This window comes from Sciurus vulgaris (assembly GCF_902686455.1).
Source record: "Sciurus vulgaris genome assembly, chromosome: 16".
Taxonomy (NCBI): domain Eukaryota; kingdom Metazoa; phylum Chordata; class Mammalia; order Rodentia; family Sciuridae; genus Sciurus; species Sciurus vulgaris.
In genome coordinates this window covers 4,591,571-4,602,329 of record NC_136477.1, presented here as the reverse complement: position 1 = coordinate 4,602,329, position 10,759 = coordinate 4,591,571, and positions in this window count along the sequence as shown.

Genomic DNA, 10,759 nt, shown 5'->3' with positions numbered 1-10,759 from the left:
TCTCTACTCCTCTCTCTCTCCCTTTCCACGCCTTTCACCCCCCCTCTGCCTTTCTCTTTCTCGCTCTCTCATGCTATAATTAATGGTCATTATCATTTTTTCTCTTGGATTCTCATTTTGTTGTGTTTCTCTTAAATGCTATATTTTTCAAGCTCACACTTTTGAACCTACATACCTAGGCTAATGGTTTTTTGAACAGTTCTACTTTTATTCAACTCTAGAGTTATTTTTGAACCTGTTACATTCCAATGGAGATTCACCTATGAAAAGCTACAAGGCTTTTTGCTTTTGTGTTGTGTATACCCTGTTGTCTGATGTTGCATTGTCTGTCTATATATGTGCGTCCAAATATAGCACTCATGAATTAAAATTTAAAAATGGATCCAGATACCTTTAATTCACATGATTTAAAAAGGGTCAATTTAAAATTGGGTAAACAAATGAAGCAAAATGTTCTTGAAATTACTTACCTCACAAGTCTCCAGGTGGTCAAATTAATAAAATGTTGATGTCTATAAAATGTCTAATATCAATTGTTTCTAGGACTATTCTCCAACAGGAAAGAGACCAGAAGATACTGTTCAATAAACTTGTCTGATATCTTGGTTTTTTAATTAGATTCAACACGTATGGGATTACTCAACTGTGTCTGATTAATTTACAAACTTAAATTGCTAACTCCTTAAAAAATTACTTTGTGTCATAACTAAAAATAAGGTTACTAAGACTTAAGTCCTAACAGGTATAATTCTATATACAAAGGATCCAAAAATTTCAACAGAATTTCAATCAGAGTACTGTACATAACAAAATATTTCATCTTAATTTATATAAATTCAGAAATTTCATAAGAGTTGTTTCAGAATGTGAACAAAAAAGGATTCTAGGTACAAAAATGTATTTAGTAGAAGGGGGAAAGATGTTTTCTCTTTAGTATCAAGCACCTGACAAGAAAACAGCATGTTCCTGTAAAGCCTTAAGGCTGTCCTGGCTCTCCCCTGAGAATCCAAATGGACACATTGTGTATAAGTTCATCAAGAATTTAAACCTAAAGAGAAAGGCAGAGAGGGGGGTGAAAGGCATGGAAAGGGAGAGAGAGAGAGAGGGAGGGAGAGGGAGCGAGAGGGAGAGAGAGAGAGAGGGAGAGAGAGAGAGAGAGAGAGGGAGAGAGAGCAAGAGAGAGTGAGGAGGGGAGAGAGAGGAAAAAGTGAGAGAGAGAGACTCCTGACCTCAAACCTCGCAGGCTCATTTTCCACTACAACACGTCTTAACCCAATAAAAGTTAGATAATGACTCCTCTTGGCTGGAGAATGGGACTTACACAACTTCTGTCACCATAGCAGCAAGTGGGTAGAGATTCCCTATGTTCAGACCTTCTCTTCACTCTCACCCCTCTTTGTGTCAATAAGAATAGTATTGGGGATTTATTTATATAACTTAATGTTCCATAGCAGGACCTATTAGAGCCTGATATGTTTAAAGGCTAATATCCTGAAACATGAAGTCATTTTGCCACTTTGCCACAGAAAAGGAAAGTTAAAAGCTCTCTCAGCCTTTCCTAGATTTATGTTTTGGATGTAATGTCATTGTGTTAGCTAACATTCACATAGACTCAGGAAATAATATATGTAAACTTCTTAACATGACATTTAAGAAAGAGGCAAAGACCAACTTCAGAATTAGACCACTTTACCTAAGATTTGCAAAGAGCCCCACCTTACCTGAGATAAGGTTCTGCCTCCCACCCTGCTGCATGTCATAATGGCTCCAAAATAAGCTAGACTTCAGCTTATTTAAAGTTATATTCAAAAGATTGTTTTTTGTTGTAAAATTACTGTGATCTCAAACAGCAAATATAATGTATAGCTCAGACAAAATTCAAGATAACTATTACACAAACTAAATGTTTTACTGTTGTTAATTTCATTTTGTATTTTCCTTGTGAAATCTATAACTGTTGCCTGATTAATGATTTGCAGAAGTACTACTTCAAGAACAAATGACCTAAATTAATTTGAGATAATAAGCTATCACCTATAGGACAGATAAGATAATATAGACCCCAATTAAATAAAAGGTGGTAAATAACTGTAAAGTCATAAACATTAAAGTTAAAGCCCAGTACTCTTACTTTATGACTGGTGAGACTGGCTTGCTGGATGGTTAAGATCAAACTTAGAGATTGAGATTAAAATACAGGGGCCAAGAAAACCAGTGTTTGGCTCTTGCCCTCTAAGTCAGCCTGAACCCAGGGAATGGGAGAGCTCCTCTAAGGAGCTTTGCAACTCTGGGCCACATGACCTCCTGATCAGGGAGATTGATGAGACCACTAGAGGATGAGAAGCCCATCAGTGCACTTGCTGCAGGGGAGGGTCATTGAAAAAGGGAGAGATCCCTGATGCTTCCAAAGAAAGCCACCTCATCAAGGAGACCCTACCTGGCAAATGGCACCAAAGGAGCTAAGAAGCTGCTCTCAAGTTCTCTACAAGTAACCCTTGTGGGAACTCAGCTGGCCCTTAACAGCAGATAGGAACAAGTTTGGTCAACAAGTTTGACCAAGTTTGTCCAGTTTGGTCTTGAACACCTAACAAAAACAGTTATAACAAAAATACAGCCATAACTGGGTTTAAAAGGAAAGACAATAGTTCCTTTATTGGAACTTAAGACCTACACTTGTGTTAGCCCCAAGAATAAATAAGATTGGAGGCTACAAAAGAGATTCTTAGACAGGAAAATGCCAGAGTCAGAAACTTTTGGTCGTTTTAAGTTCTACAGATCTTCCTAAACAGGACCATGCCTGCTAAATTGCCTACAGAAGTTCCTACAAGATCAGACACACACAAGTTCACCAACCAGTCGGCCAATCAACCGCTTCTCCTTCAAGACTACCAGCCCAACACCCAAAGCCAAGACCTGCAATTCACTATTGACACCTCCGCTCCAAAAACTCTGCTCCCAACTAAAACCCTCCCTAATCCTCTTTTCTACAGGGATGAGACTCTTTGCCCCTAACCAGTAGGAAGAAGCTACAGAAGAAAGACCATCGTCCCACCACTGCTATCTATAAGAACAAAAAGGGAGGAACATGGGCATCAGCTGCTGCCAGTATTTCGCACACACACACACACACACACACACACACACACACACACACACACCATTTTACAACCCAGATCATCAGTCTGCAAATATCCTAGCCAGCTGTTGGTCCTCTCATCAGCCTGCGAACATTCTCAGCAGTCATTGGTCCATTGTTATTAGCCTGTGAATTTGACTACTTAATAGCTACGCCACCATTCTCTCTCTTCTTCTTGCTCTTGCTCTTGCATGTGCTCTCGCTTGCTCTCTCTCCCTCTCTCTCTCCCTCTCTCTCTCTCTCTCTCCCCTCCCCCTCTCTCTCTCTCTCTCTCTCTCTCTCCTCTCTCTCTCTCTCCCCTCTCTCTCTCTCCTCTCTCTCTCTCCTCACTCTCTCTCTCTCTCCCTCTCTCTCTCTCTCTCTCTCTCTCTCTCTCCTCTCTCTCTCTCTCTCTCTCTCTCTCTCTCTCTCTCTCTCTCTCTCTCTCTCCCTCTCTCTCCCTCTCTCTCCCTGCAGGCAGACACTCGGCCTGTCCTCTTAATAAAATCTCTTGCATGGGTTCCCGAGTCCAGAGTGGTTTCTGGGTGCTTTCAACTTCAACCTCTGTTTTCCACCTCTGGGACAAAGGAGTTGGTGGAGGTGATCCCACAGGTGAGCCTCAAGGCCTTTTACGTTTGAAACAGGCCTCAAGGGTGCTCATGAACATGTCTAGCCTCCAGGCATGATTGAATGGAACCCAGTTCCCTGGCTGCCTGGTCCATTTTGTCCTCATTCAGATGTGGGATGCCAGGGCTCACCAGAGGGGAGCCAAGCCAGGAGGAAAGCCAGCCCAACTGATGGAGGCTGGAGAGTGGCAGAGTCCTTAAGGGAGGCCCCCCTGCTGTGACTTTGGCCTCCAGGTTCTCACAGTAAATATCTGAGAAAATGACCTGTGCTTCTGGCAGGAGGAGAGGAAAAGGAACCCTTTTGAAACACAACAGAACATTCTGTTCTTTTTCTCTAATTGATGCAGAATAATTGCACGTATTGATGGGGTGTGGTGTGATACTTTGATAGATGTATAGGGTGTGTTATGGTCAGATTAGGGTGTTTAACATTTCTGTCTCCTTAAGCACATCATTTCTGTGTGTCGGGAATCTTCAAGCTCCTGCCCTCTAGTTTTGTAAAATATATTATAAATTGCTGTAAACTCTAGTCACATTGCTGTGCTGTAGAACCCTAAAACCAATTCCTCCTACCTAGCTCTTTGGTACCTGTTACCTGGCCTCCTCTCCCTCCCCCTCTGCCTGTCCAGCCTCCAGTGACCACTGCTCTCCTCTCCCCTTCTATGAGATCTTAGCTTTCTTCTTTCAGCCAGAGCATTCACCTCTCATCAAGACCTGCCCTCAGAAGGAGCTAGTTCACCAAAGCCTAACCTGCTGGGGTTTAGCAGACCCCAAATGACCTGGGGAAGGCAAAGCCAGCTCCAGCCCACGCCAGCTGCCCTCTCCCACCTGAGGGGGAGCGAGAAATGCAGGTGAAATCCACAGCCAGGTCACAGGCTCGCTGGAGAATGCTTCCTGGTCCCACACACCTTACCACCACATCACTGACGGCCAGCTAAGAGAAACTCCCTTTTCCTACAAAATCGTGCCTACCAAAAAGAATTACGAGGTATACAAAAAGACAAAACACATACACAATTCGAAGACAGCGAACACACCTCAGAACCAGACATAGCAACTCCCAGTACCTCAGGGTGTGATTATATCTGGAGATGGGGTCTTTAAAGAGGTGATTAAGTTACCGGAAGGTCTTTAGGATGGGCTGTAATCCACTTTGACTAGTACCATAAGGAGAGGGGATTTGACATAGATACCTACATGGGAGAGAAGACCACCTAAAAGTCAAGGAGAAAGGCCCTGAAGAAACGAATGATGCTGGTCTCCATCTTCCAGCCTCCAGAACCAAAACCAGATTCGTTTTTGTTGTTCAAGCTGCACAGACGGAGGAGTCGAATGCCTGCCCGGTGCCTCTCCATGTGGCTTGGGCTTCCTCACAGTATGGCAGCCTGAAGTATCAGTCTTCTTCCAAAGAGACTTAGGGATGCAGGAGGGCAAGAAGAAAAGTCCAGGTCTGGAACTTACCCCATACCCTATCAATCAAGCAAGCCATGAAGACCTGTCAAAACTCAAAGGTGCGGGGGATGAGTCTCAACCTTCTAGAATGAAGAGTGGGAAAGAAAAGTCAACCATCTTTAATAAATCACAGACCCAGATTTACCGAGCTCTTTCCCTCCCCACAGCCTCTTCTCTTGCTGTTCCCTCTGTCTGAAGCACATTGTCCTCCCCATGGCTCCTTGTTGGGACTCACCTGGATCTGAACTCAAATACCAGAGAGGCCCTCTCTGGCCGCCTGAGCAAAAATAGCCACTCAACACCACCAAGACACCCTACAGAATGCATTTTTTAAATATGGAACTCAGTAATCTCCCCCATGCATGGGGGTGCTTTCCAAGACCCACCCCAGGTTGTGTCCAAAACCATGGGAAGCACTGAGCTCTGTTGGACTCTGCTTTTCCCATACCTGCATGACTCTGATGAAGATCAGCTTGTGAATTAGATGAAGTAAGAGATTAGTAACAATGACTAATAATAAAATACAACTATCCCAATATGCGTTAAAAAGTTATGGAACTATCTCTCTCTCTCTCTCTCTCTCTCTCTCTCTCTCTCTCTCTCTCTCTCTCTTGTTCTCGCTCTCTCCCTCAAAATACCTTATTGCATGCATGTTTTTGGATCACACTTGATCATAACTAAAACCTCAGAGAGTAGAACCAAGGACAAGGGAAGACAGTCATATACACACAATGGAATGCCATTCAGTCTCTTAAAAAACGAAGTCTTGGCCGGGCATGGTGGCTCACACCTGTAATCCCAGCAGCTTGGGAGGCTGAGGCAGGAGGATCACTGTTAGGTCCTTAAGCCAAAGTAACTCCATTTTGAAACTCAGCACCTGCCCACCCAGGCATGACCTTCCCGTTAGGCCCACCCCCAAAGAGTCCCTAACTAACGAAACCACAGCAAAGACACCAGGTAGCAATCACAGGACCAGATGGGCTATTTTTTAACTGTTCCATTGTACATGACTATATAGTTAAGAAAAGTCAATCATTTTAATAATCACAGACGCAGACTTACTGAGCTTTCTTCCATCAGGCTGCTGTCCCTTGCAGAGGGGCAGCCTGGCAGATAGTCCTCGTCAATAAACCTTTGCTTGAACTCCGAGCTGTGCCTCTGGTGGATGTCGGGGCCAGCTACCCTAACAGTCCCAAGTTCAGAGCCAGCCTTAGCAACAGCAAGGCACTAAGCAACTCAGTGAGACCCCGTCTCTAAATAAAACACAAAACAGGGCTGGGGATGTGGCTCAGTGGTCCAGTGCTCCTGGGTTCAATCACCGGTACCAAAAAAATTGAAAAATAAATAGTCTCACCACCGTAACAATATGGGTGAGTCTGAAGGATGCTGTGTGAAGCCAAGCAGGCCTAGCCTCAGAAAGGCCAGCACTGCAAGATCTCACTCCCCTCTGGACTCCAAAGTCACTCAACTCAGGACCAGAAAGCAAAGTCTGTACATGTCCAGTCAGACGCAATTTTTTCGAATATTTCCCATCTGGGGTCGGTGGATCCACAGATGCAGAACCCATGGATAAAGAGGGCTCGCTGCATATGCAATTTTTGCTTGTCAATTCTAAAACATGGAAAATAAGACGGACGCCCTCGGGTCTATTACTCTGTTTTACTTTTCTCGGTGGAGTTCATCCTCCGGAGACCAAGTCCTTGCCCAGCAGCCTCCTCTGCCCCCTGCTGCTCCTTGGGAGCAGTGTGTCCAGGGTCCCAGGAAGGCGCAAAGAACTCTCTACTGTGCGCGGGCCTCTGCACGCCCCAGGCCGCTAGAGGGCAGCACACACCTTCAGATGGGCGCTGTGGGATCTGCGCGGAACCGCTCTAAGGAACCCGAGCCCTAGAAGACGCAGCCTGCGACGGCTGGGGACAGGCTTCAGTGGGATGCAGACTCCCGCGAGATGCGATTGGTGCTTACGTGAAAATCTGCCTGGTGCCTGAATTCATCCCCTGGCATTCCACCATTAGGGAGTCATTCCTTTGGATAAAAGCTTTTCTTTCCTTAAAAACAAAAAAAGGGGGGGGGGGGCAGGGGAGAGTCCAGAGAACTAATTCAGCAACCCAAGCTGAGACGCCCTAGCAACCTCGAGAGATGACAGAAGACCCGTCAGGCCACCACGAAGGACCCTGGGTAGAGCCCCTCCGCCCTCACTGCTTCCTCTGCTTTCTTAACCCTAAGAGGGGACTCTGGTTGGTGCCTCTGGGGGGACCTTCCTTTGGTTCGTCGGAAGCAGGAACCGAGGCATATAATTGGGCAGTGGGATTATGCAGCTGTGCTGAGAAGCCGCATCCCTTTCGGGTGACCACACTGGCTCATAAGGACAGGCTTGGGAAGAAGCACAGGTACGTGCATGCATACACACACACACACACACACACACACACACCCCTTCCACCCGCCCTTTCCCCTAGCGGGGTCCACACACACACACACACACACACACACACACACACCCCTTCCACCCGCCCTTTCCCCTAGCGGGGTCCACACACACACACACACACACACACACACACACACCCCTTCCACCCGCCCTTTCCCCTAGCGGGGTCCGCTAGTCTGCCAAGGTTGGGGCATTACTGCTGCTGTCCAGCAGGGTGCGCGCGCGGCTTTTCCTTGGCTGTTGGTGGTAAGGCGGTCTGCGGTCTGCCCTGTACCTTGGTCGTGGTCTGTGTCCCGGTCTGATCCACGGAGCATCTGTCTGCCTGCACCTGCGCCTGATTCCACCTGTCTTCATGGGTGCGCTCTGCCCAGGGCAGGGTGCAGGAGTGGGTCTGTTTGAGGACCTGTTAGTCTGTCTACGTTGGGGATCTGCTGTGAGCACAGGTGGCACTGTGTTTTGTGTCTTGTCCAGCGGTGTCTCCACGGCCACATAAGCCAGCTTTACATGTGTGTGCAATTGCCTGTTGAACCAGGGCGTTGTCCTGCGTCTGCGTGTGTCTCTACTCTCTCTTCAGCTGGTTTTTGATAGTTTTGTGGAAGATGGAGGGAAGTCCTGGGGCGGGTCTGCTGAGCTGCAGGAGCGGTGGTGCTGCGGCATCTGTGTGTCTATTTCTGTCTGCTGTCTGCCTGCTGTATGTGGGCACCTATGTTTGCCCCTCGGGGTCTACACCACCTGTGCCTCTGACTGCGGGTGTGTGGGTGGGGGAACCTAAGTCTGTGAGTCTATTTGCCACATGCACCTGCTGTGTGTATCTTCGGGGCTGTTTTTTTATGGCCACCTGGGTGTCTGTTTGTGGCCAGTTGTATTTGTATGAGGGTCTTTGTATGCTCTGTGTGGCTGATGGGTTGAATTACAGGCCCCTCCCTCAGATTCACATGTTAAAATCCTCACTCCCAGGACCACGGAATGTGACCTTATTTGGAAACAGGGTTTTTGCAGATGTCACTGGTTGAGGATCTGGAGATGAGATCATCTTGGATTTTGGGTAGGCTCCAAATCCAATGACAGGTGTCTTTCTAAGAGAAAGGAGAAGGAGCTGTGGGAAGGAGCCCACGTGGAGGCAGAGGCAGACCTGGAGCAGTGCCCCCACAGGGCAAGAAAGGCCACCCCGGAATCCAGGAGAGGCAAGGATGCACCCTCCTCGCACCTCTAGGGGGAACTCAGCCTGCCAGCCCCTGCTGGGTCTTGGACATCGGCCTCCAGAACCGTGAGGCAATGAACTTCTGCTATTTGAGTCATGCAGTCGGTGGTACTGTGTTACAGCACCCTGGAGAACTAAGACTGTGTGTTTGCGTGCACACCGGGGAGCAGGTGGGTGTGTGCATGTATGTGTGATGCCCTCGGGCAGCACCAGAGGACGTCCAGGTTGGGCCTTGCCGAGGCTGCAGTGTGGTCTGGGACCTCTCCACGTGGCATATCAGGCCCTGTTCCCACAAAGCCCCAACCACCAGCAGGCCTGTAGGGCTGACCAAGGACCCGCATCACCTCTGCCACATCCCGCTGTGAGATATCATCAGGAGCCAGTTCCCCTCTCTTCCTGCTCCTCTGGGGGACACGCAAGAAGAAAGGGCCTAGGTCGGGTCTTGCTGGGGGTCAGTCCAAATCCCAGGAACTTCTCTGGCCCCTCTCCACCCTCTTCCCCTCCAAGCGAAATGAGCCCCTTGCAGCTCCCAGGACCTGCCAGAACCATCCTCATTTGCACCTCCCTCTATACGATCCCTCCCCTGGGTTTTCCCAAGCAAATACCCGCTCTTCCTTCAGGTGCCACCTAAGATGCTTCCTCCCCCAGGAAGCCTTCCTGGCCATCCTCTGCCTCCCAGCGCTGAGTGAGAGATGCTCCCAGGGCCTCTCCTTCCTCACTGTGAAAGTCTCGCCTGGCCGAGCACGCGCACCCCATTCCATCCCTGGCACCCTGCAGCCAGGTCTGGGGCTGGCACGCAGCTGCTGTGAGTTTCCTAGAGCCGCCATAACAAAGCAGCGCAGACTGCACGGCTCACACAGCTCACATGCATTGGCCCGCGGTTCTGGAGGCTGGAAGTCCAAGGTGAAGGTCGGCAGGGGTGGCTCCGCCTGAGGCCGCTCTGTTGGCTTGCAGATGCCATCTCGTCTCTGTGTCCTCACGTAGTCGCCCCTCTGTGTGCATCTGTGTCCTATTCTCTTCTTACAAAGACACAGTTGTGCTGGATTGTGGCCCACCCTACAGCCTCCTGCTCCTTAAAGACCCCTTTAAAGACCTTTTCTCCAAATGCAGTCACATTTTGAGGTGCTGGGGGTAGGAATCTGATGTGTGCTCTGGAAGGGACGTAATTCAGCCCAGAACGGTGGGTGTTGGGGTTTATTGCAAACGCACATGAACACCAGTGACAGCCACCTCAGGCTCTCAGACTGCTACTGGTCCAGCATTCGCTGCCCCTCCCTGATGAGGAGCCCCCTCCCGGGCCCCGTTGCTGCTGCTGTTGGTCAGGTGACTTGCTTTGGTCAATGAGATGGGGAGCAAGTGGAGCCTCCGCCCCCCAGCAGAAGGTTAAGGAGCTCTGGGCAGCCGGGCACCATCTTTCCTTCTGCCGTGAGCCCGGCATACCACAGCCCAGTTGTCTCCAACAGTGCCACTGTTTCAGCATCTCCTCTGTCCACTGCAGAGTTGAAGCCAATGCATGAAGGAGTTGTAAGATGCTGTTAGTGCAGCAAAACTTAGCCCAAGGCGACTAATACCAGCTACTGCTCAGCCGAGGCTCAAAAGCCCAGTCCAGGACCAGGGTGAGTGCTCAGTGCACGGCTGGGGCCGAGGTTCTGCCTGGGGCTCCAGGACAGCAGCACTCAGGAACTCCAAGAACAAGTTCAGAACCTCAGCTTCCCAACCCCCACCCCATGGCCCAGCCCTCCCACTCCTGGGAGAGGTGAGGGAAGGGCCGAGTCCCCCATTGTGACTCCATTGCGTCCCCAGCCCCCTTCCCAGCTTCTCAGCCCCTCACACAAAAGAACTCTTGACACCAGGCTCCTACGGTGTAGCCTGCACCTGGCCAGCTGTGCACAGGTGCTGCACAGGCATTGGCTTCTCTGCTATTGTGGAGAGAAGCC